This window comes from Gossypium hirsutum, chromosome A07, assembly GCF_007990345.1.
Source record: "Gossypium hirsutum isolate 1008001.06 chromosome A07, Gossypium_hirsutum_v2.1, whole genome shotgun sequence".
Classification (NCBI taxonomy): Eukaryota; Viridiplantae; Streptophyta; class Magnoliopsida; order Malvales; family Malvaceae; genus Gossypium; species Gossypium hirsutum.
The window spans coordinates 16005993-16021415 of record NC_053430.1 but is presented as its reverse complement, the minus strand read 5'-3'; positions in this window follow the sequence as shown (position 1 = coordinate 16021415).

The window sequence follows — 15423 nt, the reverse complement described above, 5'->3', positions numbered from 1 at the left end:
GTATTTAATATACAATATATATATTAACAAAATATTTATAAAAGAATAATAATTATATATATAAAATATATTAGTTTAAAAGTATGTAAAAGAACTTATAAAACAACACATAATATAAAAAATATTATTTAAAATAAAATAATACATAATAAATAATTAATTAATAATTTAACATGAGTATAATATGAGTTAAAAATATAATTTAATTTACAAATTTTAAAATTATGAATAATATAATGAATAATATAAACATAAATAATATAATAGATAATATATATGATATACATAACATATATAAAAAAAGAAAAATAATAAGTAATATAGAATAAAAATAAAAATATAATAAATGTTATATAATAAAATATAATTTAAATATATAGGAAATAAGAAATATAATAGATATAATATAAAATAATGAAAGTATATATGTAAAAACAATATATATAATACAAGTAAAAATATAATAATAATAAAATAATGATGTAAAATAATAATAATTTGTGAAAAATAATAGATAATAAATAATATTAATATGTATAACAAAATAATCTTACAATATATAGTATAAAAGTAAGGTTAAAAAACAAAAACAAATTACAATATATGAAATATATATATAATAATAAACATAAATATATAGGGCTAAAATTAAAGCTCAGCAAAATTACTGGGCGAATTCAAAAGAAGTAGAACTGAATTTAGGTCCTAATTAAAACGCGCGCAAAACAAAAAGGACTCATTGGGAAAATTTCCCTATTCCCAAAACGACTGCGTTTTAAACTTGGACTTAAAGAAGCTATTTTAGGGATTAAATCTCAACTGAGACAAGATATTAGGGTTAAATCATAAATAAAATAAAACTTAATTGTAAACACAAAAAAGGGTAGAAGGATTAATTAGGTAATTAACCCAATCCTCAAAAAACACGCGGATCCTCCAAGGGTAATCGGGTCAATGTGCGGATCCTAGGGCCATGAAACGATGTCGCTTTGTCAAGGCTATATAAGCCAACTTCTCAGCCTTAAACTCATTTGAAACCCGATTTAAAAAACCTAAAATTTTCTCTGAAAGAGAGAGAGAGGAGAGAAGCTCCGGGCTCTGGCCTCCGTAGGCCTCACCCTAGTCATCGGCCTCACTCGCCCACGCGCCGTCCTAAGGACCACCGCGCACGGTGGCTAGGATTCGAAAAACCCTTCCTTTCCTTCGCCAATCGTCAGGTAACCTCCCTTTTCTTTTATTTTCTTTTATTATTACTCAAATCCGTGTATTCAGGTCAGAAAACAAATAGGTGAATAAAAAAAAAAAGAATGATTTGATTACTGTAAGAAATGAAAAAGGAACTGCTTTTTATTTCTTCTACTTTAAATGGATACAACTACTAGTAAATCTTTATCTCTGTATTTTTGTTTTCTGTTCTATTGTGTGTAAAAATCCCCCTGTTTACAGATTTGAAGAAAGATTTTATAGCCTTGGGCTGTTATGTTTTAGGAAAGAAATCAAAGATTTCTTTCCATATTTTGCCTTGATTTTCTGTCTTTGTTTCCTCTTTTGTTCGCAGGTAATCCACGAGAATCTCGCTTGATCACTGATGTCTGCGCGCTGATGGAGCCAACGCCGGATTTTGGCGTGTCTTGTGCGTCGATGGTGGCGCAACGTATAATGGCAGAGTCGAGAAGTCAGGGCGTGCTTGGTGGCGACGATTGAGATGAAAGGCCACGCCGTTTGAAGTGCCCGAAGCTTCTAGAAACTCCTTGCGGCGCGAGGAGAGGGCTAGGGTTTCTAACCCTAGCCGAATGCTTCTAAATTTTGGGCCTTTGAGAGTTTGGGTCTGTTTTAGGTTTGGGCTTCAGGTGTATTTGCGTTAAGGTTATAACTGTAATGGGTCCAGGGTGTAAACGAGTTAAGGTTGTAAGTGGGTCCACTGGGTAGCTTTAGGCCTGCTGGGTAGTATCCGGGTAAATGAGTCTGATGTTTGATTTTTGGGCCCATTGTTTTGGTTTTGTAACATGGACTTGGACTGTTTAATAAATGTATATTTATCTATTTATCCCTTTTATTATGTTTTTAGCCCGGTTAAATTTGGGCTATTACAGTTGCCCCTCTTTGCTCGTTGTTGTGTAACAGGAATTGAGCGAAGACTCGGAAAAACCAAATTTGACCGGTCTTATCAAATCATGGTCTTCAATCTGCTTCTTGTAAACTTATGACTGTCATATTGGTATCTTTGATCTGCTCTTTGCCGAACACAGAGACGCCAAATCTGTTTCTTCGATTTGTTCCTTGTAAGCACAAGGGTACCAAACCATCTTGGATCTGCTTCGGCATAAACATCTGAAGGTGAGATCTGCTATGTATCTGCTCTCTATCAAAGTGAAGAAGCCAGACTTCGATTTGTTCTCTGACAATACAGAGATGCCAAATCATCTTAGATTTGCTTCAGTGTAAACACGTGAAAGCCAAATCTACTATGTCTTCGATTGTTCCTTGTAAGCACAAGGGTACCAAACCATCTTGGATCTGCTTCAGCATAAACATCCGAAGGCGAGATCTGCTATGTATCTGCTCTTCATCAAAGTGAATATGCCAGACTTCGATTCATTCTCTGACAATACAGAGATGCCAAATCATCTTAGATTTGCTTCATCGTAAGCACGTGAAAGCCAAATCAGCTATGTCTTTGATTTGTTCCTTGTAAACACAAGGATGCCAAATCATCTTGGATCTTGCTTCAATCTAATCGTCTAAAGGTCAGATCTGCTATGTATCTGCTTTCCATTGAAGTGGAGATGCCAGACTTCGATTTATTCTCTGACAATTCAGAGATGACAAATCATCTTAGATTTGCTTCATCGTAAACACATGAAAGCCAAATCAGCTATGTCTTCGATTTGTTCCTTGTAAGTACAAGGATACCAAACCATCCTGGATCTGCTTCAGCATAAACATCTGAAGGTGAGATCTGCTATGCTGTGGCCTATTACCCTACTGTTTAGGGGATTAAAGTGCGCCATCTTTGATAACTTGTTGATGATTATGCCTGATAATTAGGATGCCATGCTCGAAGTGAGTCGAATGTTCCTAATTAAACATGTTATGATGCAAAATGTTGTGCACATGACCCCTATCCTAGACATCATCACTCATTCTTTCTTTTGTAAAGTATCATTCTTGCTCAACTTGTAGGCCTGTTCCCTTCCTCCAATGCTACTATCCTCGAGTTCCTTCATCTTTTACTTACGTGAATTTCTCGAACAATTGTCTTGTTTTAGTTTCTTGTATTATCTAGAAATTCCAGAGTAACGCGCAAAACCTCATTTGTGAACATACTTAATTCATCTATTATTATTTCAATGCAATATACTTAAAGAATAATGGAAGATGAATAAACTTTATTGGATTAAAATGAATTATCGTAAAGATACAAAGGAAAATAATCTGAAAACCTATCTTCTAGAAGAAATAGAATCTAAAGATAGCAAACAAGATAGAAGTTAGGTGCCCTAGATATCGCTGCTTTAGTGTCTATACACCAACTCCATGAAATCTTTCTTGAGTTCAACATGTGTTTAAAAGATTCAAAGTACTTTGTTGATGCCCCAATATGCAACGTGCTTCACTCTTTATAGCAAGATCACTGTGTACTTTTCAAAATTTGAGCTGCCCTTTCGGGTTTTCAACTCAAAACCCCTTTGGTCACAAGGTGCCCTTTGCGGGTTTTCACCTTGGCCTCTCCATTTTTTTTTTGAAATCTCAAGGCGCCATTTGCGAGTTTTCACCTTAGATTCTCTTCTCCTTTAGACAAAGTATTTTTTAACTGAGTCTGAATTCACTGGATTGGGTAAACTTTTCCCATCCATTTCCGTTAGGATCAATGCACCACCGGAGAAAGCTTTCTTCGCGACATACGGCCCTTCCCAATTCGGCATCCATTTTCCTCTAAAGTCCTTTTGAATAGGAAAGATCTTTTTCAGCACTAGGTCTCCCTCGTGAAACTCTCTTGGTCGAACCTTCTTATCATAAGCTCGCATCATTCTTTTCTGATACATCTGACCCTGACGAATGGCTCTTAGCCTATTTTGCTCAACTAAGTTTAGCTGGTCATATCGGGATTGAACCCACTCAGCTTCATCTAACCTTACCTCCATCAAAATTTGAAGAGAATATATTTATACTTCAATTGGTAATACTGCTTCCATCCCATAAACTAGCGAGAATGGAGTTGCCCCAGTAGAGGTTCTGACAGATGCCCGATAGGCGAGGAGTGCAAACGGTAATTTCTCATGCCAATCCCTATAAGTCTCGGTCATCTTCCCCACTATTTTCTTAATGTTCTTGTTAGCGGCCTCCACTGCCCCATTCATTTTTGGACGATAGGGAGAAGAATTGTGATGTTTGATCTTGAACTGGTCGCAAACCTCTGCTATCGTTTTGTTGTTTAAGTTCAATGCATTGTCACATATGATCTTCTCAGGCATTCCATACCGACAAATGATCTCCTTCTTCAAGAATCGACTCACAGCCGACTTAGTAACATTCGCATAAGAGGCAGCCTCTACCCACTTTGTAAAGTAATCAATTACCACGAAGATAAACCGATGTCCATTCGAAGCTTTCGGTGATATTGGTCTAATAACATCCATGCCCCACATGGAAAAGGGCCATGGAGAGGTCATAACATGCAAAGGTGAAGGTGGAACATGAATTTTGTCCCCATAAATCTGACATTTATGACACTTCTTGGTATAGTTAATACAGTCTCCTTCCATAGTGGCCCAATAATAGCCAAACCTCATGATTTGCCTTGCCATCGTGAACCCATTTGCATGCGCCCCACATACACCTTCATGAACTTCTTTTAAAATTAGCTTAGCTTCCACAGCGTCGACACATCTCAAAAGTACTTGGTCTTTCCTTCTCTTGTATAGGATATCCCCATCCAAGACATAGTCACAAGCTAACCTTCTCAAAGTTCGTTTGTCATTTTCATTGGCTTGTTCAGGGTATTTACGATCTCTCACATATCGCAATATATCTTGATACCAAGGGTTATTGTCATTTTCTTCCTTCTCAATATTACAACAATGAGTTGGAGCCTCGTAGACACTCATTTGAATTGGTTTCATTTCTTCTTCTTTATTCACCTTGATCATTGAGGCCAAGGTTGCTAAAGCATCTGCCATCTGATTTTCGTCTCGTGGGAGATAATTGAAGGTGATGTCATCAAACTCCTCAAGTAACCCCAAAACTACTTTTCGATAATTAATTAATTTAGGGTCCCTTGTCTCCCATTCACCTCTAAGCTGATAAATTACTAACACGGAATCTCCATATACTTTTAGGGTTTTTATACCTCGCTCTATAGCTGCTTGAAGTCTCATTATGCATGCTTCATACTCAGCCATATTGTTCGTGCAATCAAAGTCCAACTTGCACGTGAAAGGGTAATGAAGGCCATTCGAGGATACCAAGACTGCCCCAATTCTATTTCCGACTGCATTAGAAGCCTCATCAAAATTTAGCTTCCAATGAGAATCCTCGGTCATTGCTATACACATTAACTCCTCATTTGGAAAATCAAAGTTCAATGGCTCATAATCCTCTAGAGCCCTACTGCCAAGAAGTCTGCTACCGCACTTCCTTTTATAGCCTCCTGGCTTATGTAGACTATATCAAACTCTGAAAGCAAAATTTGCCATCTCGCCATTCTCCCATTTAGAGCCGTTAACTCCATCATGTATTTCAATGGATCAAGCTTTGAGATGAGCCAAGTGGTATGGTATAGCATGTACTGTCTTAATCTCCGAGTTGTCCAAATCAGCGCACAACATAACTTTTCAATCGGTGGATACCTCATCTCACAGTCAGTGAATTTCTTACTGAGATAATAAATTGCCTTCTCCTTTTTCCCTGACTCGTCATGCTGGCCAATCACACATCCCATGAAATTACTGAATACTGACAAGTATAGTATCAACGGTTTATCTGGGCTTGGTGGAGATAATACCGGAGCATTCAACAAATACTGCTTGACCTTTTTAAAAGCATTCTGGCACTCCTCATCCCAAGTACCTTGATTGTGCTTTCTGAGGAGACGAAAGATAAGATCGCATTTCTCAGTCAGTTGTGAAATGAACCGAGCGATGTAATTCAACCTTCCTAGGAATCCTCGGACTTCCTTCTGAGTGCGTGGTGGAGGTAACATTCGTATGGCTCTGACCTTGTCTGAGTCGACTTTAATTCCCTTTTCACTGACCACGAAGCCTGATAACTTTCCCGATCTGGCTCTAAAGGTACACTTTGTTGGATTGAGCTTCAACTAAAATTTTCTCAACCTCATGAACAATCTTCTCAAGACCTCAATATGCTCTTTTTCTGTACGCGACTTGGCAATCATATCATCAACGTATACCTCAATATCCTTATGCATCATGTCGTGGAATAAGTTTACCATGGCCCGTTGGTATGTTGTCCCTGCGTTCTTTAATCCAAACGGCATTACTTTGTAGTAAAATATCCCCCATAAGGTTATGAATGTGGTTTTATCCATGTCCTCTGGATGCATCTTTATCTGATTGTATCCTGAGAAACCATCCTTGAAGGAAAACAACGAATATCCTGCTGTGTTGTCCACCAAAGTGTCTATGTGTGGCAGAGGGAAATTATCTTTTGGGCTAGCTTTATTTAAATCTCTGTAATCAACACACACTCCTACCTTCCCGTCTTTCTTAGGAATTGGTACAATGTTAGCTACCCATTCAGAGTATTTCATTTCTTGCAAGAATCCTGCATCGAACTGCTTCTTGACTTCATCCTTTATTTTCAGAACATTATCTGGCCGCATTCTCCGCAACTTCTGTTGGACTGGCTTATAGTCCTGTCTTATCGGAAGATGATGTACTACAATGTCAGTATTCAATCCAGGCATATCCTGATATGACCAGGCGAAGATATCCTTGAACTCTCGAAGTAACTCAACAGACCATGCCTTGTATCCTCGGTAATCAGTGTTCCAATTTTCAACTCCTTCCTTTCCTCTAGGGTTACATTCTCTATTGCCTATTTCTCAAATTGCGTGATTTGTTTCTCCTTTTGCTTTACCATTCTTAACAGATCAAGAGATACGTCACAATCTTGAATATCTTCAAAATCTTGAGGTTCCTCTAAACACATGTCTTGCTCGCAAGAGAAATCAAGAGTTGCAGTATCAGTGCTCATATCATTGATATCTAAGGACCTGTAGGGGTATGAAAGAATATACAAAGAATGAATGAATCTAAGAATGATTGTTTATGTGCTATGAATAAAAGAATAAGAATTGTCAAAATTTAAAGGATAAAAATGAAACAACACTCGTTTAAATTGATCAAGGTTATGTTTTATTTAAATAATAATAGATGAACATAAGCCTACTTCACAAATGTAATCTTACTACTCCTGGGCCCTAGAGTAACAGACATGTTTCGAGAATTACTCTGAAAAATTCCTAAAGACTACAGGAAGGTCTTCCACAGTCCAATTGTTCAGAGAGCTCCTCGGTTCGTAAGGGCGAATGCCCTCGAGGTTTCCTTACTCCAATCCCTCATCGTGTACAATATTCATTTGATGACCTTCATCTACCAGTAATCCTCCCGACTTAAAGGATTTGGATATAGGTGGGAATGCCATCGATTCCCACTCCACTTCTCCTCTATTCAGACGCGCCTTTCTTCTCGCTTGGCGCTTCTCAATCTCTTGCCTCTTGTGCTTAGGGTCTGGCTTGAAGCCCAAACCAAATCGATCTTTCTTCTCAAACAGTTTTGGGATTTGAATTCCTCCTTGCAACTGTCTTCCTTGTCCTTTTCCTGGCAATGCCCCTTTTCCCATCATCATTTGCAGGGCCATCCTTGTGGTTCTAGACATTTTGGGTAACGGCACCTCACTTCTTTCCAAAATAAAGGTGGCATTAATGATTTCTAAAGAGCGAAAAGAACACTTGATAGCCTCTTCATTTGCCTCGACATAAGGGGCCTTGCTGGTGATTGCTACTATGATGTCCCCCTCCGCATTGATGGTTATTAACCATCCATCTGTCACTAACTTCAATTTTTGGTGCAATGAAGAAGACACCGCTCCTGCTGAGTGTATCCATGGCCTCCCCAATAAGCAATTATAGGAGGGCTTGATATCCATCACCAAAAAATCAACTTCATATGTATTTGGCCCAATTTCCAAAGGGATGTCGATTCGTCCCATCACTTTTCTTTCAGTTCCATCAAAGGCTCTTACCACGTTATGACATGTTTTCATATGCGAACTGTCAATGGGTAATCTGTTCAAGGTGGATAGCGGCAGGACGTTCAAAGCAGAACCATTATCCACGAGTACACTTGGTAGCGTGTATCCTTTGCACCGAGTAGTGATGTACAAGGCTTTGGTTGACCCTATGCTCCTAGGTGGAATTTCATCATCATTGAAATAGATGAAATTGTCAGCACTGATGTTATTTACCAACTGATCCAATTTGTTAACGGATATGTCGTGAGTGACATATGTTTCGTTAAGCACCTTCAATAATGTATCCCGATGCACCTCAAAACTCAGCAGTAGGGGCTAATACTGATATACGTGCTGGTTGCTTACGCAACTGCTCGACCACACTATACTCGCTATACTTAAGGAACTTTAAAAACTCCTTAGCCTCCTCCTCCTTCACTGGTTCATTGACGGGTATTTCAACCTCTTTCTCATTCTCAACCTTGACGGCTTTTGTCTTTGTGGGCTCCACTCTGCAGCCCCCCGTATCATAACGTTTCCCACTCCACGTATGGGAACCTTTATTTTGCACACCTCTAGATGCACTGGCTATACTTTCCCCCTCAGGTATTGTTACACTGCAATCATAACTCCATAGCACCCTCTTGTCATCCTTGTAAGGGAAATGATTGGGTTTATAGATGACAACCCTAGGCCCAGTTTGTGCCCCCACTTCATTATTCCCCGGTAAGGAAATAATAATCCTTGGCCGGTGGGTTTCTTGTCGTTCATTTCCAAGTACACATATTTGTCTTTCACCAGAACTACCCTAAAAAATCTATAGCTCTTTGTTAACCATAAGGCCTTGCACCATGGCCTTGAACTTCTCACAATTTTGGATCATATGACCCATCTCTCTATGGAATTCGCAATAATTCTCTATTCCTCTTCTACCTTTTCCGGAGGTCAACATACCTCTCTTCACCATCTTCTCCCATATTACTTTCATGGGTGTCTTCACCTCCGCAACATTTTCTTTGACTTTTCCTTCCCTTGTTCCATCAATGGCATTCACTCCTTGATTGCCATGATCGGGTAACGGATTTTTGGTATTAGGGGTACTGTCAAATTTCACAACCCCCATCTTGATAAGCCTCTCCACGACCTTCTTGAATCCGGTGCAATTTTCAATTCAATACTCCGGTATTCCCGCGTGATATTCGCATTTAGCATGTGCATCATACCATTTTGGGAACGGTGGCTGCAGTGGTTTCAAGTGAAATGGAGCGATGACATGTGTATCGTATAAGCTTTGATAAAGCTCACGATACGTCACAGGGATTGGTGTGAATTGTATCCTCTCCAAATTATCTTGTACTCGATTACTGTCTTTGAGTACTTTGTTGCTCTGCTTTGGATTGACCAATTGTGACTGCTCTCAAGTTGAAGCTATTCACCTCGTTGTCCTTTCTCCTTGGGGCAGATCTTTTAGCCACTTCCCCCTCGATTTTACCGCCCCTCACGGCATTCTCAATCATCTCACCTGCCATAACTATATCCACGAAACTTTTCGTGGTACTTTCGATCATATGAATGATGAATGGCACCTTCAAAGTATTAATAAATAACATGAAGGTCTCCTTTTCCAACAATGATGGTTGTACTTGCATTGCCACCTCCCTCCATCGTTGTGCATATTACCTAAAACTTTCATTAGGCTTTTTCTCCATGTTTTGAAGTGTGATCCTATCTAGCGTCATATCAGTCACATGGTTGTACTGTTGCATAAAGGCCTGTGCCAGATCTCTCTATGAACCACTTGCACGGCTCAACTGATTGTACCATCTAGCTGCTGTTCCTACTAGGCTGTCTTGAAAACAATGGATCAATAATTGATCATTGTTCACATATCCAGTCATTCTCCTACAAAACATTGTTATGTGTGCCTCTGGACAAGTAGTCCCGTTGTACTTTTCAAACTCTGGCATCTTAAATTTATGAGGAAGCACCAAATCTGGGACCAAACTTAAGTCTTTGGCATCAATCCCATGATGATTGCCAGCGCTTTCCAAAACCCTAAACTTTTCCTCTAACCACTTGCAACGATCCTCCAATTGCTTCGCAGATTCAGTTGCCATTCTTTCCTTCTCCATCAAATCCAGATTAAGAGTGATATGGTTGATCAAGCTATCAACCAAATTATTTCCCAACCCAGATGGGAAATTTACGGGGATTCCAACATCAACTATCCCATGTTGGGGCCTCATAGTGACAGATGGCCTTCTAGGAGGTGCCTCAGTTTGCAGTGGCACATAAGGCAGAGTAAAACCCGGAGGAGGACCTTCATTCTCCTCTTCAGTGATCGCCATGGGAGCTTTTCCTTTATCAGTGGCTCTCGGCAGCTGAGCCATTTCAGCCATCATGTTCTTCTGAGCCTCTAGCATTTGCTCCCTCATTTCATTCTTCATTTTGGCCAACTTCTCTTTCATTTGATCTTGCATATCTTTTTGTAATTGCTCGAACCTTTGATCCATACTCTTAGTTTTAGTGCGAGTGCCGTAAGGATGTGTGATTTCCAGATTTTCTTTTCTACTGTCTGAAGTAAACTTTAACTAATCAGGGTCTTTCTATAACTTTGAATGCAAACGATGTGATGAAATGCTATGAGATGCAAATGCATGAATGCAAAAAGGATATCGATTCTGGTTCAACTTTATTTAGAAAATTTTATTTAGAAAAAGAATATCTTTACATATAAGAGGATTACAAATACGCTTTCGACCTAAGGCCCAAAGCTTTAACTCTATCTAATAAAAGAGCTAACTCTCGTCCTATATCCGACGATGATGAATACATCAGACTCAATACATCAGCTCGGATTGCCAAGTCTTACACATATTCAGCGACCTCTCGAATCTGGGTTATGGCTTCACCAATGACATGATCCCTTTCTCTGACCTGCCCTCTAGCCTGATGAAGTTCTCCCTTTAGATAATCTTCTTGCGCCTCGAGCTGCTCAACCCGGAGTTCACCGTCATGCAATGCCACCTCCAAATCCTCAACCTTACTTTTTAGCCCCTTTAACTCAACCGTAGAATTATGGTTTTGGTGCCAACGTAGGGATCTTCCAAGCTCAATTACCTTAGTCTTTAACCCTTTATTCTCTTCCTCTAATGCCAAATTCTGCACCTGCATCTCTTGGAACTTCCTCTCCCAATACTTGGCTCTAGCATTTTCCTCTATGACCTCTTTCTGCAACTGATCTAAAGATCCTCCTACTCTCGCTCTCCTCAAGGATACTTGTGCCCTTTTGTAACGCTCCTTTAGATCATCTCGATCCTCATCAATCTTCTTTTTTTCTTTTTTCTCTTTCTCGACCTCTATCTTTTGAACATCGACGTCCAAACTCAAATACATCTTTTCTTCTTCGAGCTTTGCTATCCTCTTCTCGAACTCCAAGTTCTTTCTCTCGAACTCCTGCTTCATAATTTCTAACTCTGAGGGCCTTACTTGCAAATATTCCTCTATCGGTTGAGCTCCTTCCACGCTTGGCTTAGGTATATTATCGTTAACCCTTCTGCCTCTCCATTCAACGTATTCCGGTGTGGTTGCAGGGCTAATAGCTACTCCTTTCAACCAACAAGTCTTTTTCCAAGAACTAGAAACTTCACTAACCTTCCTCTTGTAATCGGCTCCTCTATATACGAACTCACTTTGAGCCAACCCCTAAGTCGCTGGTACGAACTGTCTCAATCCATGTTGCCTCAGCACGAGCAAAGGGGCATAACCAATGGCACCCCAAATTCCCAACAGGGGACCCAATCAAAACTACCGCATCGGTAAAGAAGCTCATCAGGAATCATCCACGGAGCCCTCCACTCGACATTTTTCGATTGAAGGTGCTGAAGTAGCGCTATCCAATTCTCTTCTGGAACATCAACTCTCCTAGTTGAAGCTACTATGTCTTTCAACGGTGAATAATCCTCAAAGAAGACCTGACAAACCACCCTATCTATCAATCAGAAATGACTGTAGAACCAAGCCAAAAGTAACTGAGCACACCCTATAAACCTGCCAGCACCAGCCCTCCTACATGCACCTAAAGACCTGAATGTTTTCGCCAAAATTGCAGGGACAAAAGTGACATTTTTACTGAGTCGATGAAAAAGATCCATGGTTGCCTCATCCACATATCCTAAAGCCCTAGGGAAAACCATCAATCTATACAAACTTAAGGCAAAAACATCTACCTTCTTCGTCTCATCAGGGTGTGTCAGAATCAAATCTTTCAAAGCGTCCCACGAAATGAACTTGCACTCACCCTTTTCCTTAATTCGGGTCGTGGCCCACTGCTCGCTCATCCCCGTAATAATCATCAATTTTTTCCAAAAGGTAGGGACACACGCAGCTCAAGAATAGATCCTATCGTTCTAAAACCTGGGATAACGAAGCAAGGCAGTGTACTCCTCCACAGTAGGTACCATGTCTACTTCCCCAAAAGTGAAACAACTGTACGCCAGGTTCCAAAACTGAGCAAGGGCTCGGAATAAGTGCTCGTCTATCTGAACATCAAGTAAGTAAGGTAAGTCTCCGTAATTATCGTAGAATAACTGCTTGGTCTTTTTGCCTCACTGATCCCAAATTTCCTTAAGTTCTTGGAGATTATTCTGCGTAACACTAATACGAGTGTAATCTGACAACTCTGACACGTATCCCACAGCTATACTATCTCCCTTTTCTAGTTGAGTTTGCCCAGACCATCTATGGACGTTGGCATTGCCTTCTACTCTATCAAGAAGTCCGTTCTCCATAATAAAACTTCCTAACTTAGAAAATGATCGTGAATCGATACCTTTGTAAATGCAAAATGACATGCAAACAAAAGAAAAGAAACAGTCAGTATCACATGATATCAATAAATTTCAACAATAACTTATAAGGGTAATATCTAAAGTTTAAACCTAACTAAGTTGGGCTCATACGATTTTTCGATATGAGGTTGGTTCTAAAGTTTGAGGTACCCGAACCAGCAGATTCCTCGATTTTCACCATTATAGGCTCATTTGAATCGAGTTCGGTTCAGGGGAATACATTTCCCTATGGCTACACGGAGATGAAAATCTCACGAAACCATAAGTACAGATGTATTCTGAAAGTGATCCACTATCCTGCACGGAGGCAAAAACCTCACGAAAGCGTAGTTTCTCACTCCCACTTAAGGGTATGACCATAACGGTCATGCAAATGCAATGCGTATCATAATATAGCAACACATGCAATAATACAAACACATGTAATGCAAAGAGGATTAAATTTTAAAATTTTTAATTTCTGACATTAAGACAAGAGATAATCAATTATACGGCTTGACTCTCTTATTAGTCCCCAGTGGAGTCGCCAAGCTGTCAAAACCATTTTTAAATCGAGTTTTGGAAAATGGGAATCGACTTAAAAAACGAAAACGGGAGTCGCCACCAATCTTTTTAGGTGCGATTAGATCACCTTTAAAACATTTTGTTTTGAAATCATTAGTTTTGGTCTACGAAATCAGAAAACAGGTTCGGGAGCTGGTTACGTACGAGGAAAGGTTAGCACCCTTGTTACGCCCTAAAATTGGTACCTAATTGATTATCAAGTGTCTTTAATGTCGGAAATTCAAAAAATTTAAGATGTAGTCCTCTTTAAAATACTTTGATTTTGAAAATCGGAGGGTTCACTCGTATCAAAGTATTGACACTAAGTTAACTTTTTTGGAAATCCTTATCTCGAAACAACAAAACGTCATATCCAATAAGTTAGGACATATTGCTTTGAAATTCCAAGACAGTGGCTTGCATTTAGAAAACCTTTAAAAAAATTAGAAGGGTACTTGATTATTCGAACTCAACGAGAAAAGTCATAACCCAATAAGTTAGGGCACTACTTTTCTCGAAATTCCCAAACACCAAGCATTGCCTTTATACCTTTTTTGAAAACTTTGGAATTTTGTTTTTAATTAATGCATGAGAAATCACATTATCATTATGGAATAGAATATTGCAATTAAAAATGAACAAAACATGCATTTAAACGATACAGTGGCAATAATACAAAAATCGTATACTAGATACATACATATAAAAATAATACACATACCAAATGCATACAAAGATAAACATAGTATATATTGAAAATGAATAAACAAAACATACAAACATTCAAAGTAATAATTAAAAACAATGCATAATATACAACAAAGTAATACAATATCAATGTACATGTTCATAAAATGTAATATCAAATAATAAATATAAAATGACATTTAGCACATGATATATGCAATATAAAAATAAAATGAAATGAGCAATTGTTAACAAAATATACATATAACACAAATAAAACATGATATTTAATAATAATTTTAAAATAGTATTTAATATACAATATATATATTAACAAAATATTTATAAAAGAATAATAATTATATATATAATATATTGGTTTAAAAGTATGTAAAAGAACTTATAAAATAACACATAATATAAAAAAATATTATTTAAAATAAAATAATACATAATAAATAAATAATTAATAATTTAATATGAGTACAATATGAGTTAAAAATATAATTTAATTTAAAATTTTTAAATTTATGAATAATATAATGAATAATATAAACATAAATAATACAATAGATAATATATATGGTATACATAACATATATAAAAAAAAAGAAAAATAATAAGTAATATAGAATAAAAATAAAAATATAATAAATGTTATATAATAAAATATAATTTAAATATATAGGAAATAAGAAATATAATAGATATAATATAAAATAATGAAAGTATATATGTAAAAACAATATATATAAATAATTAATAAATATATATAATACAAGTAAAAATATAATAATAATAAAATAATGATGTAAAATAATAATAATTTGTGAAAAATAATAGATAATAAATAATATTAATATGTATAATAAAATAATCTTACAATATATAATATAAAAGTAAGGTTAAAAAACAAAAACAAATTACAATATATGAAATATATATAATAATAATAAACATAAATATATAGGGCTAAATTTAAAGCTCAGCAAAATTACTGGGCGAATTCAAAAGAAGTAGAGCTGAATTTAGGTCCTAATTAAAATGCGCGCAAAACAAAAGGGACTCATTGGGCAAATTTCCTATTCCC